Raw genomic sequence first — 24,151 nt, 5'->3', positions numbered from 1 at the left:
GCAGAGATGCAGAGAAAAGAACACTGATGAATATTGTCATATACAGATAATCCTTGACTTACGATGGGGTTACATCCAGGGGTTACACCAACATCATAAGTTGGAAATATCATAAGTCCAAATGCATTTAATACACCTAACCTATTGAATATCACGGCTTGGCTTAGCCTACCTTGAACACACACAGAACAGTTCCATTCACCTACCCTCGGGCAAAATCATCTAACACAAACCCATTTTATAATGAGACACTGAATAGCTCATACAATTTATTCCATACTGCATTGAACCTGAAAACCAGAATGGTTGCCAGTGTATTGATTGTTTAAGCTTGTGATCTCATGGCTGACTGAGATCTGATTTAAAAATTCGAACTACGGTTTCTGCCGGACGCATATCGCTTTCACACCATATTGCAAAGTTGAAAGACTGTGAGTGGAACCTTTGTTAAGTGAGGGACTGTCTGTATTTGGAAACTCTTCCCCTAACGTGGGGAAGCCATAAACGGTCCCAGCCTTCACAGCCCCCGCTCCGTGTCTTCTTTTTTTTAAAAAAGATTTTTTAATGTTTTTATTTATTTTTGAGACGGAGAGACACAGAGCATGAGCAGGGGAGGGGCAGAGAGAGAGGGACACACAGAATCCGAAGCGGGCTCCAGGCTCTGAGCCGTCGGCACAGAGCCTGACGTGGGGCTCGAACTCACGGACCGCGAGATCGTGACCTGAGCTGGAGTCGGATACTTAACCGACTGAGCCACCCAAGGCGTCCCGGAACCATACAGATCTTTAACCTTCGAGTCTGAACTTCTTCCGCTCAGCATAATGCATTTCAGATTCACCCACGTTGCTCTGTGTCTTTCTTTGAATCACTGTGGAACGTTCCATGATAAGTTATTCCGCTACTGTTTTCCAGTCACCCACTGACGGTCATGTAAGACTGTATCTAGTTGTTGGCGATTACGAACAACACCACTGTAAACATTCGTGGGAACACAAGTTTTTATTTTTCTCGGGAAAATATCTAGAAGCGGATTACTGGGTCCTGTGGGAAGCGTTCCAAGATGGTGTTAAAGATGTACCATTTCTTGAAAAAGAAGAAAGATGAGGCAGAGGGCCGAGTGAACCGCTAGCCCGTGCACCTGCAGAGGCCACACGAGCAGAAATAAGGAAAGCCCGAGGCCCGGGACGCTGGTACAAACTGTTGGGCAGCACGCCCACTCTCTAGCACTTGACTCACAGGATCTAGAACACCCATCGCCACGTGATGGCAATGACCACCTTTGAGAGACCCACCTGGCTTGTACCAAAACAGTCCCTTTTGGTCCTTTGCCCTGGACCTGCGACTTTCGAGACTAATTCTGTTTGCGTTTGTGGCTGAATGTAACACGTGTCCGATAAACCACCTCCTCTGCTATCTTAGCTAAAGAAAAAAAAAACCCGATGCATTCCCTGTGGCAATGACAGCACTCAGGGCTGTCATTGACACATTTTAGCTATTCTATTTAGTGCAGAGGGGTAACTCATCGCGTTAGGGCCCCTTGATGACATCAGAAACCCCTGCTGATTGCCCCTGGGGCTTATGCTATCCCTGGATGGGGAAAGGCACCTGCGGTGCCCTCGATTGGAATATTCTTCTGGTCCCTTTCAACTGCATAACTGTGTGTGTGCATGTATGCGTGTGTGTCTGCGCGTGTGTGTGTGTGGGGGGGTGGGTGACTATGGGCAGAAAGCCAGGGGGAGTTTATTAATGCCTCTAATCGGTTTGTATTCTCTTTAAAAATTTTTAATGTTTATTTCTTTTTTGAGATAGAGACAGAGCATGAGCAGGGGAGGGGCAGAGAGGGAGGGAGATACAGAATCCGAAGCAGGCTCCAGGCTCCGAGCCGTCGGCACAGAGCCCGACACGGGGCTCGAACCCACGAACCGTGAGATCATGACCTGAGCCGAAGTCGGATGCTTCACCGGCTGAGCCACCCAGGGGCCCCCAATCGGTTTGTATTTTTAAAGCAAAAGAGCACCTACCCACCTTGCCAAAACAGACCTACACGCAGGGAGGAGATAGTATTTATTCTGTCAGGAGAAGGTCCTTAGCTCACCCGGAGACTCAGGATGGCCGGAGAAAACACAGACAACTGCACCTCTTATGTTTTTATTCGCTAATGGTGGGAGTCCGGCGTAGGGACACTTTGTGGCAACCCCAAGGACCCGGGACTGGTTTCCCAAGTTCAGGCAGCAACCAAAGTGCGGGAGGCCGGACCTCCTTCTCCTGCCCACTCCTTGTTGGGGACCTACCTCTTCCCCTGCTGCTGAACCCCCAGAGAACCCACAGGGGATTTCAGAGGCTTGAACAGGAAAACCACATCTTAATATAACCCAAGAAACCAACGTTCTCATAACGAGATGCCCACAGCAGCACAACCTTGTGTCTTTCCATATTTCCAATTGTCAAGATGCATCCTGAAGCAGCTCCCGGGGCTGGTTAATCATAAGGGAGGGGTCACCGCTCTCTGAGAACTTCCCAAACAGCTTATTTCTCTCATGAAACCTTCACGGCCGTCCAGGGAAATGGGTTCCATTGGTCCCATTTTGCAGCTGAGGAAGCTGTGGGCTCAGTGAGGTGAGGCTCTGTGTCATGTGGCCCTGCCCCCCTCCCCCTTTCTGCGGTGTGCAGAAGCCTTTAGAACGTCTGCCTGGTTAAGGACATGCTGAGAGGGACAGACCCTGGAAAGCCACTGCAGCCAGGTGCCGACCGTGCACCTCTGTGGCTGGCCCTGCCCGTCTCTGCTAGTGGCCGGGACTCATGTGGCTGGTGGAGTGGACAGCCCCCCCCCCCCGGCCCACCACCGCACCCAAGGGAGACACGTCAGGGGACACAGGGCCACCCCCAGCAGGTCCTTTCCCACCTTTGCATTCTTCGTGCACTCCAGCCTTCCTGGAAAACACTGAGCCACTGTTGTCCTTCACCAGCGTCTCCCCTCTCTTGGCCCCCAGTCTGGTAGCTTCTTCTTCCAGCCAAAGCTCCCTCTGGGGACTTGCCTGGCGTGGGAAAGGGGGTCATTCTCAGCTGCTGGGTGGGGGCACACAGAGGCTGGAGATGGATGGAGCCAAATGCTGCCTTCTAATGATCAGGATAATCACCAGTGAGAGGTAGTGAGCACCCCGACACCAGGGTCATCCAAGGCTCCTGTTAGGGAGAGTCAGGCTTTTTTTTCTTCTTCTTTAAAAAAATTTTTTTTTAACATTTATTTATTTTTGAGAGAGAGTGCACATGTGCGTCTGCAAGTGGGGGAGGAGCAGAGAGAGAGGGAGACCCCAGAATCTAAAGCAGGCTCCAGGCTCCGAGCTGTTGGCACAGAGCTCAATGCGGGGCTCGCGCCCATGAACCTGAGCCGAAGTCGGACACCCAACCGACTGAGCCACCCAGGTGCCCCGGGGAAGAGTCAGGCTTTTATCTTAATTAATTTATTTTAAAATTATTTTTTAAATGTTTGTTTATTTTTGAGAATGAGAGAGAGAAAGCGAGCATGAGCAGGGGAGGGGCAGAGAGAGAGGAGGACAGAGGATCTGAAGCGGGATCGGTGCCAGCAGCCCAGGGCCCGATGCGGGGCTTGAACTCACGAACCCCAAGACCATGACCCGATCCGAAGTCAGGTGCTTAACCAATTGAGCCATCCAGGCGCCCAGGCTTTTAACTTTTAGACTCTAATTCTGCCCTGGCCCCCACAGAGCTTTCTTTTTTTATTTCTTTTAATTTTTTTTAAACATTTATTTATTATTCAGAGACAGGGAGACAGAGTGTGAGCAGGGGAGGGGCTGAGAGACGGGGAGACACAGAATCCGAAGCCGGCTCCAGGCTCTGAGCTGTCAGCGCAGAGCCCGACGTGGGACTCGAACCCACCAAAGCTTGAGATCATGACCTGAGCGGAAGTCGGAGGCTTAATCGATGGAGCCACCCGGGCGCCCCAAGAAGGTTTCTTTCTCAGGCTCTGAGTCTTGTGTTGGCTGAGATCGCAGAAGAGGGGATCGGCTGTGCCCACCCCCCAGTGTGAGCCATGAAGGGCTGTCGGTAAGTAACCACCCACCCCGTCAGCCAGCCGCGGAACAGCCTAGCACAGCACGCTGCCCCCGCCCGGCACAGTCAGGCCAAACCCGCCCCCTGCACCTGACATCGCCTGACATCACCTGCTCTCTGCGGCGCATCTGTTTGGGACCGCGCACCGTGGCGGGCGTGGGAAGCCATTGCAGAGCTCGGGTCTCTTGGGAGGCAGACAAACTCGTAAGTAGGAAGCAGTGTGGCCTGTGCTCCCTGGGGGGAGCCTGGGTGACCTTGGACTTAGAGTTCAGGAGGGTTTCCAGGAAGTGAGGTTCAGCAGACGCCCGCAAGATGGGTGAGGCCGGGGCACCCAGTGGCAAGCCCTGGGCTGCAGGGGAGACCGGAAGCGATTCCACGTGTCTGGGGCAAGGACAGCCAATGGGCGGGGCGCGGGTGGGGGTGGGGAGGGGCCCTAATAAGGAAGCCCGAGATGGAGGCCGGTGCGGATTGGGTTCCAAGACCTGGGTTTAGAAAGAACTCTAGGTTTCGCTCCATGAGGAGCCATGGGAGGCTGTATGGGGGGGGGGGGGGGTGGGGTGGCAAGGACTGGGCTTTGTTTCTGGAAGATCTCTCTGGCTGGGCGGGGAGAGAATGGAAACGGGCTGCGCTCCTGGAGGTCGGAAGGCTGGTTAAGGGCCCTGCTGTTATCTGGGCCGGAGGGCGGTGGCCTAGCCCAGGCAGGGGAGGGAGAGCAGTGGGTGGCTTTGAGGGGGATTCGGAAGGAGAACGAGCTTGATTTGGGTCCACACGGGAGGCGGCGAGCGCGAGGATGCCTCCTGGCTGTCGGCCCGGTTCCCTGGTCCACAGGTGCTGGGGGAGGTGCCCTGGGGGGAGGGGGGGCTCCAGGGTCAGCACTTGGGACAAGAGGGCCTCAATGTCTGCTCACCTATGGGTGTGACGTCCCTGCCTGCTTCCCGCCATGTGCCCATTTTCATTTCGTGTGCCCGGAATTGTCCAGCGGCCTCTCGGGTTACCTGGAAGGAAGAGGGCGGGGAAGAAGTCCCCCCACCCCAGCAGCTGGCCCACAAGGCTGCCCCCGGCTGAAGCTCTTCCTTTTCCTCCGGGGGAGCCTGTGTCAGGGCGTCTGGGAACCCCGGAGGAAGGGCAGGGTGTCTCGGCCACGGGGGCCTCTCTTCCCATGCCCTCGTGGACTCAGGGGTCACGCAATCCCGGGTCCAGGTGGGGGGGGGTGGGGCTGGGTCATCCGGTCACGTGTGCCTGCGTCTGTGTGTTCCTTCATTTATTCTTAGGGCCGCAGGGTGAGAGCTTCAGTGTGAGCTGAACTTGAAGCACCCGCCCCACCTGCCTGCAGCTGGCTCCTTCTTGATCCTCTGCTCCAGCAGCACCTGCTTGGGGTGTGTGTGTGGGGGGGGGGGGGGGGGGGGGGAATCGGCCTCACCCCCGCCGCTCTGCAAACCTCCCGTTTTATTTTCTCTATTGCCCGTACTTTCTTGCTGTTGTCTGAAATCGTTTCTTGGTTCACACACTTGGAGCCTGCATTTGAAAGCAGATTTGGGGAGAGTGGGGATCTTTGTCTATTCCTTTGCTGCTAGGCACCTAGTAGGTCCTCAATAAACGTTTGTTGACAGAAGGAGAAAGCCCTGGCCCCCAGAGAGACCACAGGGGACCGAGGGACAAATAACAGGCTGATAATAACAGCAATAATGTCTAACATTTACTCAACCTTTAGGGAATATTAAGGGAACACCGACTGTGCACCTGCGCCATTTGGAACTGGGACTCCAGCAGAGGATGAAGCTCACAGACGTCCTTGTTTGGGGTGGCCTTTTCAAGTGGCAGGGGATCGAAAATACAAATAAAGACCCGAAGGAGGTAAAGGAGCGAGGTGTGGGCATATCAGGGGGAAGAGCAGTTTGGACAGATGGAACAGCAGGTGCAAAGGTCCTGGGGTAGTACCCTGCCTGGCATGTTGGAGGAGCAGGGAGGAGGCCCCTGTAGCTGGAGCAGAGTGAGTGAGGGGCAGAATGGGAGAGGGCGAGGGCAAGGAGGGGACAGGATGGGGTCCTGCACAATCTCGTGTGCCTTGAGATGAGTTGGACTTTTACCAGGAGGGAGGTGGGCGCCCGGGATGGCCGTGGGCAGGAGGGAGGGGCCTGGCTCCCCTTTGGAGGACACTGGGGGAAGGACAGATGGTAGGGATGCGGGTGGGAGCAGGGGGACCAGGGGAAGGGGCGGGAGATGAGGGGGCTGACCAGATGAGGCAGCGGGAGGAGGGAAGGCGGTTGAATTCGGGGTATATTTTGCAGACCGGGCACGTGGTGAGATTTGAGATTGGGTGGAGTGGGAGACTGGACAGACTGTGTGGCGAGAGAAAGCTTGTGGGTGAGGATGCCCCGAGGGTGTTGGAGAAGATGGAGAAGTGGAGGGGTCGCGGGGGGAGGGGAGGGGCAGGTCAGACGCTGGGTGTCACCGCCTGTGTGGGGGAGATGGCTGGAGCTGCAGTTCCAGGGAGGGACCTGGAGGTGCCCCCCGGGGAAGCATCAGCTCCCGTGAGTCCCCCTGGCTTCTTCGCATTACTTTGGGGGTAAACGCCTTGTGGGGAAAGTGTGGGGGGAAGGGAAGGGGGGGTGCAAATGTGTGTGTGCCCCTGAGCTCGAGTGCCGGTGTCTGTGGAGGGCTCACTCTGAGGCCACCTTTTCTGACTCCCTAGGCCGAGTTTGAGTCCCCACCCCCGCCCCACGCCCCCATGCTGGTGTCCCTCCCCCGCCAGCCTCTTGTTCTCCCTCAGGTCTGTGTCAGCAGCTGGCGGGGTTTGAGGAGCTGGTGTTCCCTCTGGTGTGTGGGGGGAAAGGCAGAGAGAGAGGCAGAGAGAGTAACCCCCAGACACGGGGCTCGATCTCGCGAACAGTGAGATCGTGACCTGAGCCGAAATCAAGAGCTGGACGCTTAACCTTCGGAGCCACCCAGGCGCCCCCGGGCTGGCTTTTAGTAGCTCCCGTGGGATCCCCGGAGCCGAGCACAGAGCCCCCCACGTACGCGAGGTGCTCCGTAGACATCGGCGGACACGGGGCTAAGTGTGTGCGGCGCTGGGGGCTGGGGATACAGGCGGGAGCACCCGAGGATACCGAAGACAGAAGACGCACAGCCACTGCGTGTGTGGGTCGACCACATCTCCGTGTGCGTCACACGTGTGCTCCCGCGGGCTGAGCGTGGCTGTGAGTGTACCTGCAGCTAAGTGTGCACGTCCACGTGAATCCGTGTGTGCCCTGAGCACACCTCTGCTTGCCGTCCCGCACGGGTACCCCTGTGCACACGTGGCTCTCTGGGTGTGTCTGCCCAGGGGGCACACGCGCGTGCCTGCAGGGGTGTGTTAGAGCATATCCGTGACTGCGGGATCCCGCGGGTGTCCACATGTACCCAGGCTTGTCTGTTTGTGTGTTTGCAGGGGTGTATTTGAATGCCTTCTTGCCTGTGTGCTAGAGACGTGCAAATCTGTGCTTGAACACGTGTGTGCAGGTGCCCATATGAATACATGCGTGTCCCCCACCTGCTAATGTACGTACCGCACGGGTGTGTCCAAGGGGGGAGTGCATGCATGGTGCCGAGATGCCTTCAGACCTGGCTAGGCCTGATCCCAGGATCTCCTGATGCCCAGCACTGCTCTATGTCAGACCCAGAGAACAGCTTGGCCCACGGAGACTCCCTTCTCCTCCTAGCCTTGACCCCAGCCCCTCTAGCCTCCCCCCCCCCCCACCGTAAGCCAAATGTGCCTTCAAAGAACCAGGATGCAGTGGAGGAAATTCCTTCTGGCAGCTTCTGGGCCTCTGGGCCATTCCCAGGGAGGAATCCAGAACTGTCTGGAGTGGCTCCCAGGGACAGGAGCTGGGACCACGCATGGACAGGGGCTGGGACCGCGCGTGGACAGGGGCTGGGACCGCACATGGACAGGGGCTGGGACCGCACATGCTGGGTTGTTTGGAGGCTGCTTCTGCCAGCTGGACCCAGCTCCGTGCCTCCCCTGCCAAGTCCAGACAGAACTGGATGATGAACCTGATCTATTGGCCAGCTGGTGTGTACCCAGCAGTGCGTCTGGGAGATTATGGCACCAAATTGTCAGCGTGCCTTGAGGGGCACTATCGATCGGGCCCCGTTTTCTGAGCCAGAGGGACGCAGAGGGGCAGGACGGACCCCAGGCCTGGGTGACTCTACCCCTGTGGCTCTGAAATGAGGGGCAATCCCCCCGCCCACCCCCGCCAGGGAACATCTGTCAGTGTCTGAAGATATTTTTGTTTGCCACACCAGCCAGGGGGATGCGCTTCTGTTATCCAGTGCGTGGATATCAGCACTACATCCTACAAGGCACAGAAGGCCCCCCGCCCCCCTGCAAAGGAGGCTACGACCCCAAATGTCGACAGAGACGAGGCTGAGAAACTCTTGCGAAGCTTTTTGAGAGCGTCATGGGAAGCAGATAGGATCCTGAAGCATCTGGACGTTTGGAGACATAAAACGTGTCTCAGGTGCAAAAACACCTGACAGATGCTTCAGAACATCAGAACGGATGACTAGCCGGGAGCCCATGAAAAGCTGCTCAGCGTCGTTTCTCATCAGGAAAACGCAAATCGGGACCACCGCGAGATACCCGACTGCACGCCAGCCAGAATGGCCGAAATGGAAAATTCAAACAATACCAAGTGTTGGCACAATTATGGAGCCACTGGAACTCTCTGCTATTGCCAGTGGGATGTCAGATGGTCCAGCCACGCTCTGTGAGTCAAACCAGGGGGGGAAGTCGCGTGACCAGCCCAGATTCCAGGCCGGATCTGATCGAGCAGAGGATCGCTTTCCAGGCTCAAGACCAGGGGACCTGGGGCTCATGATGCTTCCCACGGGAAGAAGGACCTAGTTCAAATGATTCAGGATTTTCTGTCCCTGGTTGGTATAAACATCCAGTATAATGTCAGTGGCTTTGGCTTCCTGGGAACCCTGCACTGAGCATAGCTACTGTGTAAAAAAAAAGGAGTCCTTGGGGCACCTGGGGGGCTTAGTCGGTTGGGCGTCCGACTTCGGCTCAGGTCATGATCTCACAGTTCGTGAGTTCGAGTCCCATGTCGGGCTCTGTGCTGACAGCTCGGAGCCTGGAGCCTGCTTCGGATTCTGTGTCTCCTTCTCTCTCTGCCCCTGCCCCTGCCCCACCTGTCTCTCTCTCAAATATAAATAAACATTAAAAAATAAAAAAAATTAAAAAAAAGGAGTCCTTGGCATCTGACAGGGGTTACTTGGTGCCGAATCTCCAGGCCTGTTCCCAGCAGGTGGGTGTGGGTGACGGCAGGGCCGTGTCTCAGGACCCAAGGAGGATGACGCACAGACAGGTCAGGGCCTTCCTGAGCGAGGCCCTGCCAAGGTTCCCACGGCCCACACTTGTACCGCGGCCAGGTCTGAAGGCCAGGGCACATCCGGAAGTTCAGCCTCCGGGGCAGCAAAGGCGCCCCAAACCCCGCTCTTTGCAGCCATCATAACAATTATTACATTTATTGAGCATGGGCCGGGCCCAGGTGCTGAGATGCTACAAATGCCGTTTTATATCCTCCTTCCAAGAAATGGGCTCCTGTCTGCAGCTCACCGCCCTCCCGCCCCACGGGCTGTCTTTCTGGTCTTCCGACAGACCGCTCCAACCTCAGGGCCTTTGCACTTGCTGTTACTTCTGCCTGGTGTCTCTTCCCTCCGAGACCTTCATGGTGAGGACCTTCTCATTCTCCAGGCCTTGGATCAAATGTTATCTCCTCTCTGAAGTGGAACCCCCTTCCCCCCCATACCCTCACTATTCCATCCCTTGGCTCCATTTTTTTTTTTTTTTATTACATTCATGACACTCTTTTGAGTTTATTCGTTGTTTCTGTTTCCCCACCTCCTCACTGGCATGGGATGTGATATTTTGCCAAACTTACAGGCAAATAATGCAGCTCATTTGAATTTATAAACTTCTGATACCCAAAAAGGTGAATTTTTCATGGGTCTCTTGGCCTTGTGTTTTTCTTATTTCCGATATTGATTTCTAGGATTCCCTTCTTCCTTCCTTCCTTCCTTCCTTCCTTCCTTCCTTCCTTCCTTCCTTCCTTCGTATGTATGTATGTATGTATGTATTTTTGAGGGAAAGAGAGAGACAGCCTGAGCAGGGGAGGGGCAGAGAGAGGGGGACACAGAATCGGAAGCAGGCTCCAGGCTCTGAGCTGTCAGCACAGAGCCCGACCTGGGGCTCAAACTCATGAACCGTGAGAGATCATGACCTGAGCCAAAGTTGGATGCTTAACCGACTGAGCTACCCAGGAGCCCCAATTTCTAAGATTTCTTACATAAAAGGTCATCTTTTGTGGGGCACCTGGGTGGCTTAGTTGGTTAAGCATCTGACTCTTGGTTTCAGCTCAGGTCATGATCTCACGGTTTGTGGGTTTGAACCCCTCTGCATTGGCAGTGAGGAGCCTGATTGGGACTCTCTCTCTTCCTCTCTCTCTCTGCCTCTCCCTCACTTGTGCTGTCTCTGTCTCTCTCAAAATAAATAAATAAATTTAAAAATTAAAAAAAATAAAAAAAGTATCCTTTTGCAAATGTGTTTCAAATATTTTTTAAAGGATTTTTTTCTTTTTTTTTTTTTCAACGTTTATTTATTTTTGGGACAGAGAGAGATAGAGCATGAACGGGGGAGGGGCAGAGAGAGAGGGAGACACAGAATCGGAAACAGGCTCCAGGCTCCGAGCCATCAGCCCAGAGCCCGACACGGAGCTCGAACTCACAGACCGCGAGATCGTGACCTGGCTGAAGTCGGACGCTTAACCGACTGCGCCACCCAGGCGCCCCTAAAGGATTTTTTTAAAAAAAGTTTTTGTTTTTTATTTTGAGAGAGAGAGAGAGAGAGCTCTTTTGACTGGGGTATGGGCAGAAAGAGAGAGTGGAGAGAGCATCCCAAGCAGGCTCCCAACTGTCAGAGCCGAGTCTGACGTGGAGCTCGATCTCACAAACCGAGATCATGACCTCAGCCGAAATCAGGAGTCAGACGCTTAACCAACTGAGCCACCCAGAGGCCCCTCAAATATTCTTTTCTAGGTTTTCTTTTCTCTTTTAAGTTAAAAACATTTTTTAAGTCCTATTTATTTAAGTAAAACCTCTACACCCAACGTGGGGCTCGAACTCATGACCCTGAGATCAAGAGTCACACGCTTCCAAACTCCACCGACTCAGCCAGCCTGGTGCTAGCCTGAGCAGGGGAGGGCAGAGAGAGAGGGAGAGACAGAGAATCCCAAGCAGGCTCTTCACTGTCAGCAGGAGCCCGATGTGCGGCTTGATCTCATGAACCATGAGATCACAGCCTGAGCCAAACACAAGAGTCGGATGCTCAACTGACTGAGCCACCCAGGCGCCCCTCTTTTAATTCTTTAAAAGTGGTTTTTTAGTCCCTACAAGTTTAATTTTTTTTATCTAGTCAAATGTACCAGTCTTTTCCTTTGTTATTTATGCCATTCGTAAATATTCATCCCATATTTTCTTCTAGTGGTGTTTTACTGCAGTGTTTTTGCATTTTACTCTTTTGTCCATCTGGAATTTATTTGGTTATGAGGGTTGATGTGCGGGTCAGACTTTTTTTTTTTCCCCCAAACGATTACTCACTTGTCCCAGGTCCGTTTCTTGAATAAGTAGCTGTTTGCATTCTGGTTTGAAGTTGCTCGTTTATAAATACCAAATAATTATCTTTATTTGGATCTGTGTAAGGATTTTCTGTTCTTTTCTAGAAACCTATCTTTTTTGTTATCTGTACCATAGTGACATCTTCATAATATTCTTCCCACCCAGGAATATCTATTTGTTTAGGGTTTTTTATCCCTTAAAAACGTAGCGATTTTGAAAAAACAAGTTTAATGATTTGTTCCCGTTAACCCCATATAAACCCATTACGTTTCCTGGTACTTACTGGTCACTTCACATTTATGTTTTTATTTTGTACCCCGTTGCCTTCCTGAATTCTTATTAACGCTAATAGTTTTTTGGCTAGATTTTCTAGGGTCGGTAAGGTTATTTCCTGTAGAGAAATAATTAATTGATTTCCTTTTCTCTTGATGCTTATTTTTCCCCCCTTATTTTTTTTTGTTCTACTGTGATGGTTAGGGCATCAGAATACTAATAATGGCAACATATTCTTTCCTTTAACTGTAACAAGAAAGCTTGTGTTTCCCTATTAAACGTGATGGAGTTGTTGAGATAAAACAATTTCGGTTTAGGAAAGTACTTTATTATTTTTTCATATTTGACAATTAATAGCAACAGCTACCATTGACTGGGTTCTTAATATGTGCTGGGTACTTTTCTAAGCATTTTTCCAGGGATTGTTTCTTTTAATTCCTAACAACAGCCCCTTCTTCAGGAAGACGCTTCAGCTCAGAAAATTCAAAGAAAATCAGCCAATGGAGGAGTCAGGATTTTATTTTATTTTTATTTTTTTAAATGTTTTTATTTTTGAGACAGAGAGAAACAGAACATGAGCGGGGAAGGGGCGGAGAGGGAGGGAGACACAGAATCTGAAGCAGGCTCCAGGCTCTGAGCTGTCAGCACAGAGCCTGACGCGGGGCTCAAACTCACAGACTACGAGATCATGACCTGAGCTGAAGTTGGACGCTTAACCAACTGAGCCACCCAGGCGCCCCAGGAGTCAGGATTTTAAACACAGGTAATAGATCTTCTGAGCCTGTGTGCTTAACTGAACTCAGGTAGGTCGCCCTCCTAGACCATTAAAACCTCTTTCTGTTACTAACTTGCTACATTTTTACATCAGGGCTGGATCAGGTTTGGGCTGTTTATAGAATGATTGGAAAGTTTTCCATCTATTTTGGAAATTTTTACCTATTTCTTGAATTTTGAAGGTGGAATAATGATATAGCCTTTGAGATTGACCATTTTTTGGAGGGGTTATTTTTGATAATATCTTTTGGTTTTTTCACCATTATTTATTGATTCATTCAGATATTCTACTCTTTCTCATTAAAAAAAATTTTTTAATTTTTTTTAACGTTTATTTATTTTTGAGACAGAGAGAGACAGAGCATGAACAGGGGAGGAGCAGAGAGAGAGGGAGACACAGAATCTGAAACAGGCTCCAGGCTCCGAGCTGTCAGCACAGAGCCCGACGCGGGGCTCGAACTCATGGACCGTGAGATCATGACCTGAGCCGAAGTCGGACGCTTAACCGACCAAGCCACCCAGGCACCCCAAAATTCTTTTTATTTTTAAGCGATCTCTAACACCCGACATGGGGCTCGAACTCACAACCATGAGATCAAGAGTTGTATGCTCTAGGGACTGAGCCATCCAGGTGCCCTGGTGTTTTAGTCCTTCTTGAGTTAATATTGGTAACGTATATATCTGTAGGGACCTCAAATTCCATGGAGATTTTCAAATTTTTCAGCATAGTGTTGTATGCCATATTCTTTTATCGTAAAAAAGCCCCAGTTTGCCTGGGTGGCTCAGTTGGTTAAGCAACCGACTTCGGCTAAGGTCATGATCTCACAGTTTGTGAGTTCGAGCCCTGTGTCGGGCTCTGTGCTGACTGCTCGGAGCCTGGAGCCTGCTTTGGATTCTGTGTCTCCCTCTCTCTTTGCTCCTCCCCCACTCACGCTCTGTCTCTCTCCCTCTCTCTGTGTCTCAAAAATAAATAAAAACATTTTTTAAAAAGCCCCAGTAGATCTAGTTTTAGAGAATAGTGCTTGTTTTCTTTCTATTTCTTGGGCAAACTGGCTATTCAGTTCCCAAATCCCTTTTGTGTGTGTGTGTGTATGTGTGTTTTCTTGTGTGTGTTCTAATTGATGAAGGTCTTTTTTTTTTTTTAATTTTTTTTTTCAACGTTTACTTATTTTTGGGACAGAGAGAGACAGAGCATGAACGGGGGAGGGGCAGAGAGAGAGGGAGACACAGAATCGGAAACGGGCTCCAGGCTCTGAGCCATCAGCCCAGAGCCTGACGCGGGGCTCGAACTCCCGGACCGCGAGATCGTGACCTGGCTGAAGTCGGACGCTCAACCGACTGCGCCACCCAGGCGCCCCTGATGAAGGTCTTTGAAACTCATTACAAATTCCTTTCTCAGCTTTTGTTGCTTTTTTACTGACCGCTTGAGTTGCATGCTTCAGAAGTTTATTTCTACAGTAGCACAGGAGAGAGAGGTGTTCATGTCATGAAATGTAGGAGGGAGAGGGGTCAGAGGAAGTAAACTTTAAGCTGTGTTTTGATGGATGGACAGAAGTTTTCTAGGTGGAGAAGTCCTTTCCAGTTGAGACAGCGGCCACAGAGGGATGAAACTCCTGGGTTTGCTAGAAACGATTATCGGCAGTAATTATTGGCACGGCGCAGTTGAACAAACGGATGAGTGACATCTGTAGCAATATATTGATCTATTGTATTTATAATGTATTATGATGTAATATATTAATACGTTTGTGGGATTGTTTGATTCAACTGTAAGCTCCAGGAGGCTTACAGAGACCACTGTTTTCTGGTGCCAATTCCAGGACCTGGCCCAAAGAGGGCGCTCCAGGGGTGCCTGGGTGGCTCGGTCGGTTAAGCGTCCGACTTCCGCTCAGGTCGTGATCTCACGGTTCGTGGGTTCGAGCCCCGCCCCGGGCTCTGAGCTGACAGCTCAGAGCCTGGAGCCTGCCTGGGATTCTGTGTCTCCCTCTGTCTCTGCCCCACCCCAGCTCGCACTCTGTCTCTGTCTCTCTGTCTCTCTCAAAAATAAATAAACATTTAAAAATTTTTTTAAAAAGAGGGGGCTCCATGAATATTTATTGAAGAAACAATAAATTCCCAAGATGCCTGCAGGGACCTGAGCCTGGTTCCAGGGACTGGGGACACAGTAGTGAATAGAGCCTTTCTGATGGGTGGTGCTGAAAGATTTCATTTGGCTGAAACATAGGGAGCCAGAGAGTGTGGTGGGAGGTCAGCAGGGGCAACTATGAGGGGCCTTGCCAGTCCACTGAGCCCTGGACACCAGGTGAACGGTGTATTGAAGATAAGAAAAGCCCCAGGGCTGCAGTGCTGAGAATGGACTCTAGGGGGCAGGAGTGGGAGCTGGGAGGTCCGGGAGGAGGCGCCGCGCGGGACACAGGTGGGAGGGGAAGGGTCTGCAGAGCCTGAATGGGACCCGGCAGGTGCGTGTGTCCTAGAACTCCTTTGGACTCAAAGGGACCGCATCGCTTTTATCTTCGGTGGCCTTGTTGAGGTGTAAGTGATCGTGGTCGGTATTTTCGTTGGGAGCATCTTTGCTGCAAAGATTTCTGCCCCTTGACTAATTGACCTCGAGGCAATTTTGCCGTAAAATCACAAACAATCGAAAGGGGACAGTGAAAAGGACGTAATGAAACATGAAAAATGAATAACAAAATTAAAAAGACTTCATTGCGAAATACAACATATTGGAATGCATTCCACACGTGCCGTGTAGATTCGTGGGCAAATAAATGAATCAGTTACTTGGGAGAGTAACTGACTTCCTTTTGTGGGCGGTACCTAAGGCCTTGTCTCTGAACTCTTTTGTTCATAACGTTGTGCACGTACTTGTGGATTCTTCTCTTCATTTGGTGTCCCGCTTTTTCTTTCTTTTCGTGAACATTCCTTCTTTCATTAAGAGAGGTGTCCTGTGCTCAGTCGCTAGAGCATCTGACTGTTGATCTCAGGATCTGGGGTTCGAGTCCCACGTGGGGTGTAGAGATTCCTTAAAAAAAAAAAAAAAAAAGAAATGTATCCGTTTCCAAATACTGTCTGCATATTTGTAACAGATTTTTATTGCCCCGTGAGAGCCTTCTCCACTGTTGTTTGTTTCTGCCATATTTCACAGGCCATCCGTTGGTAGATGTTGCAAAGCTCTGTGGGTTACAGGGGCTCAACACTGTGCCACTGTATAGACCGTTGTGAGGGCCAAGATTCATACAGTGTGAATATGAGAGTGCCGTGTCAACGGAGAAATGAAACCAAACTGTTAACCAGTTACTTTTTTAATCTTTTATGGCGAAATTGCCTTATGGCCAATTAGTTAAGTGGCGAAAGTGTTTGCAGTGAAAACGTCCGCGGCGAAGACGTTTATGGCAAAAGTACCTAGAACCAAACTGACACCCGATACGTTGCACATATTTAAAGTAAAACATCTGATGAGTTCTAACGTTTCATACACCTGTAAGACCATCATCATAATTAAGATCATGCATTATGGTCAACCCCCTAAATTTCGGGGGTGCATGGGTGGCTCAGTGGATTAACTGTCCGATTTAGGCTCAGGTCATAATCTTGCGGTTTGTAGATTCGAGCCCCTTGTTGGGCTCTGTGCTGACAGCTCAGAGCCTGGAGCCTGCTTCAGATTTTGTCTCCCTCTTTCTCTCTCTGCTCCTCCCCCACTTGTGCTCTGTCTCTGTTTCTCAAAATAATAAATAAATGGGGCGTCTCGGTGGCTCAGTTGGTTAAGTGTCCGACTTAGGCTCAGGTCATGATCTCATGAACTCACTGTTTGTGAGTTCCAGCCCCATGTCGGACTCAGTGCTGACGGCTCAGAGCCTGGAGCCTGCTTCGGATTCTGTGTCTCCCTTTCTCTCTGTTCTTCCCTTGCCTGCGCTCTCTCTCTGTCTCTCGAAAATGAATAAATGTTAAAGAAAATTAATTTCCTACTGTCCCCTGATACTGTTCCCTTCTGTCTCACCCCTGCTCCCACATCACCAATTAAAAAAAACTGATACGTTTTCTTTTCGTTTTGTTGTTGCTTGTTGGTCTGAGCATGTGATCTCCCTCGACATGATGATTTTGAGATTCATTCAGGTTGTCCTGCGCGTCCAGAGTTTGTTCTCCGTTTCACCAGCAGGCGGATATAGCATAACTTCGTTATTTGCCCTCCTGAGAATGGGCGTTGGCTTTGTTTCCATTTTCTGGAGGTTACAGAAAGAGCGGTGGACGTTCCGTTCAGATCTGCACGTGGACGTGGGCGTTCCCGTCTTCTGGGCGAATACTCAGGAATGCAAAGGCCGGCTGGTATGGGAAGTGCACCTGCGATTTCTCAGGAAACCACCAAACTGCTTCCCCAGTGTCGCTATCATTTCGCGCCCCCGTCAGCGGTGTATCGAATTCTAGTTCTTCCAGCTCCTTGATGGCACCTGGCCTGGTCATTGGTTTTAATTTGGGCCATTCTGGTGGATGAGGAGTGGCATCTCACTCGTGCTCTGTCTCTGTCTCTCGCTCAAAAATAAATAAATAAACATTATAAAAAAAATTATAAAACAAAAAAGGATCCAACTTTGGCTCAGGTCATGATCTCATGATTCATGAGTTCGAGTCTTGGTTCGGGCTCTCAGCTCTCAGCACAGAACCCGCTTTGGATCCCCCCTCTCTCTCTCTGCCCATCCCTGCTTGTGCATGCTCTCTCTCTCTCCAAAATAAATAAAAATCATTAAAAAAAAAAATAAACAGAGGGCGCCTGGGTGGCTCAGTCGGTTAAGCATCCGACTTCGGCTCAGGTTGTGATCTCGTGGTTTGTGAGTTCGAGCCCCGCGTCGGGCTCTGTGCTGACACCTCGGAGCCTGGAGCCTGCTTCGGATTCTGTGTCTCCCTCTCTCTGACCCTCCCCCGTTCATGCTCTGTCTCTCTCTGTCTCAAAAATAAATAAAAACATTAAAAAAATTTTTTTAAAGTAGCATGGTGGTATAATATTCTATATTCTATAATATTCTATGGCAGTGTTTGGCAAACTTTTTCTTAAAGGGCCAGAGAGTAAATATTTAGCTTTTGTAGATCCAATGGTCTCTGTGCCAAAAAAACTTTATTTACAAAAACCAACCCTTGTTCTACGGCGTGAAAGTTCTTTAGTACTTATTTACTTGGTCCCCTGCAGATGGACAGTGGGGCTGTTTCCTCCCCCTCTTCAAGGATTGCAGCAGCAAACATGGGCAGACATTGCTGGGACAGCAGAGACACACGATGGAAGAAGCTGTCTCCGAATCATCCTTCATCAACTCAGAGCGCCCATTTCACGGATGTGGAAACTGAGGTCCAGAGACATCAATGAGTGAGAAGGGACTGGAGCCTTGGCGTTTATCTTGACTATCCTAACTGACCGAATTCCTCACTTGGGATCATTTTATTCCTTTTTTCCCCCTGTGCCATTCAGCACGTTCCCACTTTTCAGCCGAGGAGAGAGAAGGGGGGCCAGGCAGGCTGGGTGTAGGAACCTGCTCAGAATAGAGTCGTTTAATCAGCGCCTGCTTGTTTTGGCCTCGCCTGATGGGTGGGCAGAGGATGTGACTTCAATACTGACCTTGGGCTCTCCTGGGCTGGGACTGGGCGCTGAGGTCTCAGACAGAGCGCCATTCCTTGGACCAGAGGTCAGGCCACATAGAACTGTCAGGCTGAGGCTGAGTTGTAAGGATTTTGTTGGCTGTTGATAGCCTGGTGGTGATGGTGGGAGACAATTATTTTTTAGCGGGACTGTTGCTGCGTTCCATTTTTCGATGCAATTCACAGAAGGTTCCACTTTCTTTTCTGTTGATGGTCTCAAGAAATAGTCGTCGGCTAATCTTTCCTGGACATTTGCTGTATGTTAAGTGCATAGCCTGCCTCGTCTCATTTAATCCGCATTAAATGAATCCACAGACCCAGGAGTCAGATGTGAAGTTCTTACAAGGGGCTGTGAGCATCACCTCTTACCTGTCTCAACTTAGCCGCCTCCGGCCCTGCTTCAGCCACACCAGCCTCCTGCCATTCTTCCAACAAGCCAGGCATCATCCTGCTTCAGGACCTTTGCACTGCCCCCTCTTGCTAGAATGCCCTCCCTCTAGATGCCCACATCGCTCCCTCTCTCACTCCTTTCTGATCTCTGCACTGACGTGGCCACATCACAGAGGCTCTCTGGGTCTTCTTATTTAAAAATTTTTTATGTTTATTTATTTTTTGAAAGACAGAGCGTGAGCACAGGACGGGTAGAGAGAGAGAGAGAGGGAGAGACAGACAGACAGACAGAATCCGAAGCAGGCTCCAGGCTCTGAGCTGTCAGCACACAGCCCGATGTGGGGCTCAGACTCACGAACCGTGAGATCGTGACCTGAGCCACAGTCCGACGCTCAACGAACTGAGCCATCCAGGTGCCCCTGGATCTTTCTGTTTAAAGTTTCACTCTTTAAACCACCTCCCTGGCAACATCTGTATTCCTGTTTTATTTTTCTCCATAGTGTACATCCCAGCCCAATGGACTTTGTATATGTCAATTACTCATTTTGTTTATTGGGTGTCTCCCTCCACGGCCGCGTGAGAAAAGGAAGTTTTAACCGCTCTGTTCACCTCTGGACGCCTCCCCCCCCCAACATCGGCACCCGATAGACTCAGTAATATTTGCAGAATGAAGGCACAAGGTGGGTGCTGTTTTAAAGATGTTTTTTTTTTTTTTTAATTTTTTTTTCCCAAGGTTTATTTATTTTTGGGACAGAGAGAGACAGAGCATGAACGGGGGAGGGGCAGAGAGAGAGGGAGACACAGAATCGGAAACAGGCTCCAGGCTCCAAGCCATCAGCCCAGAGCCCGACGCGGGGCTCGAACTCACGGACCGCGAGATCGTGACCTGGCTGAAGTTGGACGCTTAACCGACTGCGCCACCCAGGCGCCCCTTTAAAGATGTTTTAAACGTCTGTGGATTTCAGTGCTGCCCTTGGCCCTGCGCTGGCTCCCCCAGAGGAGAGCTGAAAGCGCCTGGAAGCCTCCCCGCCTCCTTACCCGTCACGGCCCGTAGCTAACGACCGACTGCTACAGAAGTACAGGGCTCAGCTCCCTTCCGTGGAGATAGGACAAAGTCTGAGACACAATTCACACGCTGGTGCTCCCCGCAGGATGGGAGCTCCTCTTTAATACATCCTTGCATCCAAATCCTTGGCCTGGAACCCACCCCACGGGACCCGGATCACCAGAGCCCAGTTAGTGCTGCCATGCGGTCGGTGTTTCACGAACGCAAGTGACCAAGGAGCTGCTGCTTCCAAGGCAAAGCCAGCTTCTCACTCCACACACCCTCCCCGGGGCTGCTCATCCTCTGTCGTGGCGTAGGGACTCTCCTGCCTCGCCCTCGGCTCTAATATCTAGCTGACTCCTGGATATTCCTCCTGGGTATCCTCCCCACCCCCCGACCCAGACCCAGCACATCCCCAAACTGAGCCCAACATCGTCATTCACTGGACAGGCTGCGGACGGACGGGGGGAAACACGGAAAGAATCTGAATTCTGATTCTATGGAATTTAGGAGCCCTGGAGCCACCCAGTATTCAAAACTTCCTCGTTCCAAGACACGTTATGTCCCCTTAAGCCTTTCCTTGTTTTTTTTCTTTTAATTTTTTTTTTCAACGTTTACTTATTTTTGGGACAGAGAGAGACAGAGCATGAACGGGGGAGGGGCAGAGACGGAGGGAGACACAGAATCGGAATCAGAGCCATCAGCCCAGAGCCTGACGCAGGGCTCGAACTCACGGACCGCGAGATCGTGACCTGGTTGAAGTCGGACGCTTAACCGACTGCGCCACCCAGGCGCCCCAAGCCTTTCCTTTTTAATGAAGCATAATTGTGTAAATTTAAGGTGTACAACATGTTGACCTGATCTCCAGAACTTGTTTATCCACAGAGTTGCAAGGTTGTGCCCTTCAGTGTTATCCTCCCAATTTTCCCCACCCAGCCCCTGGCAATCACCATTCTATTCTGTTTCTAACAGTTTGTTTGTTTTTTGATTCCACATCTAAGGGAGATCATACAGTACTTATCCCTTAAGATTTAAGCAACTTTTTGGGGCACCCGGGTGGCTCAATCGGTTAAGCATCCGACTCTTGGTTTCAGCTCAGGTCACGAGCTCACGGTTCGTGGGTGCGAGCCCCGCATCGGGCTCCGCACTAGCAGTGAGGAGCCTGCTTGGGATTCTCTCTCTCTCTCTCTCTCTCTCTCTCTCTCCCTCTCTCTCTGCCCCTTTCTTACTCTCTCTCTCTCTAAATAAATAGGGTTTCTATCACCTGATAGTATCTGAATTCACTCACACCTCTGCTCTTAGTTTACAATCCCAGTGGATATGCTAATGAAGGAGGTGCACAACGTCGCCGGGACGGAGGGGGAGCATTGGGGTTGCAAGAACGGCGAAGAGGGTCACCTAAACTGAGCTGTGGGTCCGGAGATGGTGGGGGAAGTATTCTCCCAAGAGGTTAGCGTTAGTAGGCAAAGGAGAGTGAGTTGGGCTGAAAAACAGAACTTTGCAGGTAGAAGAAACAGCACGTGCAGAGGCTCTGAGGCTGGAAGAGTTTGTTCTGTCCCCCCCCCACCCCCCCGCTGCAAAGTGTTGGGAACGGCCAGAGCAAAGGGGGCCTGTGCTATGGGGGGAGAGGTAAAGATGATGAGATTCTGAGATTACCAGGAGCCTTGAACGGGGTGCTCAGATTTCAGCCTGGGGGCAGCGAAGAGCCGCGGGAGGTGTCCAGCTGGGGGGGTGAGGAGGCCAGAACCCCTGCGGAGGAGGCCATGGCCTCAGCTTACTCATCTGCAGGTTGGGGATAATATCCGCCACATATGGAAATGGGCAGGAATAGATATATTAATGCCGGCAAAGGGTTTGATCCCACGCATGGCACGTAGGAAGCCTCCGGTAATTTTAATTTTCTTTTTTAACGTTTATTTATTTTTGAGACAGAGAGAGACAGAGCATGAACGGGGGAGGGTCACAGAGAGAGGGAGACACAGAATCGGAAACAGGCTCCAGGCTCCGAGCCGCCAGCACAGAGCCCGACGCGGGGCTCGAACCCACGGACCGCGAGATCATGAACTGAGCCAAAGTCGGACGCTTATCGGACCGAGCCACCCAGGCGCCCCGGCCTCCGATAATTTTAGAACGAAAGTAGCAGGAGAAGAGAAGGGGGAGAAGGACCAGGGGATGGTGGTTCGGCACCTACCCTCCACACTCGCTCACTGGCCGGCTCTGTGGGCTGCACCTCTGTGCCTCGGCTTCCCCATCTGTAAGAGAGGACCAACAGTAGGATGCTGGAACAGCATGCTGTTCGTGAGGAGTCAAGTTTCTAGCACCTGGGCACTATAAACTCCGGGAGAGTATTTGTTAGGGACCCTTCCCTCCTCGACTGTCCCCGTGTGGTCTGCCACCATACCCTTATTTACCCAGTGATGCTTTCCTCACTTGAATTACTTGCACTTACTCCCATCTTTGCCTTGCAGTAAAATATTCGTAACAGAAAAGTCACCATTCAAACCCTTGTCAACTGTGTGGTTCTGTGCACGTCTCAACTGTGCACGTTCACACGGCGGTGCAAAGGTCACCGCTATCCGTCCCCAGGACTTTCTCGTCTCCGCCAACTGAGACTCTGCCCCCACGGAACACTGGCCCTCCACCCCTTCCCCCCCCCGGCCCCTGGCTCCCACCATCTACTCTCTGTGTCTGTGGACGGGACTCCTCAGGGACCTGCTGGGAGCGGAAGCCTGTGGTATCTGTCCTTCTGTGACGGGCTTGTTTCACGGAGCCCAATGTCCTCCAGGTTCACTCTGCTGTATAAGGTGTCAGAACGAGCTTCCTTTTCAAGGCTGATTGATATTCCATTGCATGACGGGCGCCTGGGTGGCCCGGTCGGTGGAGCGTCCGACTTCGGCTCAGGTCACGATCTCACAGCTCATGAGTTCGAGCCCCGCGTCGGGCTCTTTGCTGACAGCTCGGAGCCTGGAGCCTGCTTCGGATTCTGCGTCTCCCTCCCTGCCTGACCCTTCCCTGCTTGTGCTCCCTCTCTCTCTCTCTCTCTCTCTCTCTCAAAAATAAAATAAACATTAACAAAATATTCCATTGTATGAATGGGCCACGTTTTGTTTGTCCGTTCACCTACTGACAGACATTTGACGCCTGCTATGAACATGGGTGTGCAGATAAATCCTCGATCCTTCTGGATCCCAGAAGTGGATTGCTGTGGATCCTACGTTACCTCTGTGTTTAAGTTCTGAGGAGCGTCCAGACTGTTTTCCACGGTGGCTACACCATTTGACCCACGATTCCACTCTTGCCCCGTAGTGCATTCTCCACCAACAGCCAGCCTGGTCTTAGGACAGAAACCGTCCATCCCCCAGGCACAAATACTCCAACTCACCTACTATGCTGTGGGATTAGTGGTGCCCAGCACAGGACATCGGCCTTCCTGTAGTTTATGGTTGAAATCCAGGCAGCAAATGATGTAAAGACACAACCGTAGCAAACTCAGGTGGTGATAACTACAGGGGAGAGAGAGAGAGAGAGAGAGAGGGTGGCAGAGATCCCTGGGGGTGAGGGTGTGATGCAGATTTTAAAACAGGGTGGTCAGAGAAGTTGTCGCCGAAGTGAGCGTTTGAGCAGAGGTCAGAAGGGACGGGGCCAGGTGCGTATCTGTGGGAAGAGTGTTCTAGGCAGAGGGCACAGCCCTGTGCAAAGGCCCTGGGGCAGCGCTGGGTCTGGTGTGTTGGAGGAACAGGGAGGAAGGTGTGTGTGTGTGTGTGTGCGTGCGTGCGTGTGTGTGTGTGTGTGTGTGTGTTTGGAACGGAGTGAGCCAGAGGACTCAGACCCCTTCCCCCCCACTCCCAAGGTGGGAGCCCTGGGGGACCTGACTTGGGTGCTCACCGGCGCCCTCTGGTGGCGTCTTCAGGGAGGGCAACCCGTGGGGTTCAAGAAGGGGGATGGAGGGTGCAGGGGGAAAGGGGGGCCGTGTGGGTACCAGGGTGGACTGTGCTAGTCCCGCTGAGCAATGACAGAGTGAACTAGGATGGGGACCGAGGACTTGGGGAGAAGTGTTCAGATGCCGGATGGACGCTGCACGGAGAACTGAGAGCATCTTCTCGGGCCTGGCGGTGAGTGGCAGGGGGCTCCCCGGATTATTTGGGCCTGTGCAATGCGAAAGGAGAAGCCTCCACTGGTCCAGAAGGCAAAGACGACGCCGGGTCAGACGGAGCGCGGCACACGGGGCTCTTCCGCGACTCTCCCGGCGTGTAGTATTTTCATTCCTATCAGATCCTGCTGTTTGATTTTGTTCACAGCGCTCATTGTTACCTGCAA

General features: G+C 51.6%; 2 long non-coding RNA genes across 4 annotated transcripts; one reads left to right on the top strand and one right to left on the bottom strand.

The window, feature by feature from the left end:
- Positions 1-691: 691 nt before the first annotated feature.
- LOC147583802 (uncharacterized) lies at positions 692-5,251 on the bottom strand. 3 transcript variants are annotated; one of them, XR_015242234.1, is made up of 3 exons: positions 4,182-4,294; positions 2,903-3,183; positions 692-1,138 (listed from the first exon to the last, which is right to left on the bottom strand). It is a non-coding gene; the product is annotated as an uncharacterized LOC147583802 (long non-coding RNA). The 3 variants fall into 3 exon arrangements; XR_015242236.1 differs by lacking the exon at positions 692-1,138 and adding an exon at positions 4,979-5,251 and having other exon boundaries at positions 2,133-3,183; positions 4,182-4,305; XR_015242237.1 differs by lacking the exon at positions 692-1,138 and adding an exon at positions 2,133-2,600.
- LOC147583801 (uncharacterized) lies at positions 4,179-18,715 on the top strand. The gene is made up of 2 exons (XR_015242239.1): positions 4,179-4,279; positions 17,957-18,715. It is a non-coding gene; the product is annotated as an uncharacterized LOC147583801 (long non-coding RNA).
- The last annotated feature ends 5,436 nt before the right edge of the window (positions 18,716-24,151 follow it).

The sequence above is a fragment of the Puma concolor genome, chromosome A2 (genome assembly GCF_028749965.1).
Source record: "Puma concolor isolate L17-30 chromosome A2, mPumCon1.1.hap2, whole genome shotgun sequence".
Classification (NCBI taxonomy): domain Eukaryota; kingdom Metazoa; phylum Chordata; class Mammalia; order Carnivora; family Felidae; genus Puma; species Puma concolor.
This window is presented reverse-complemented; position numbering and strand designations above follow the sequence as displayed.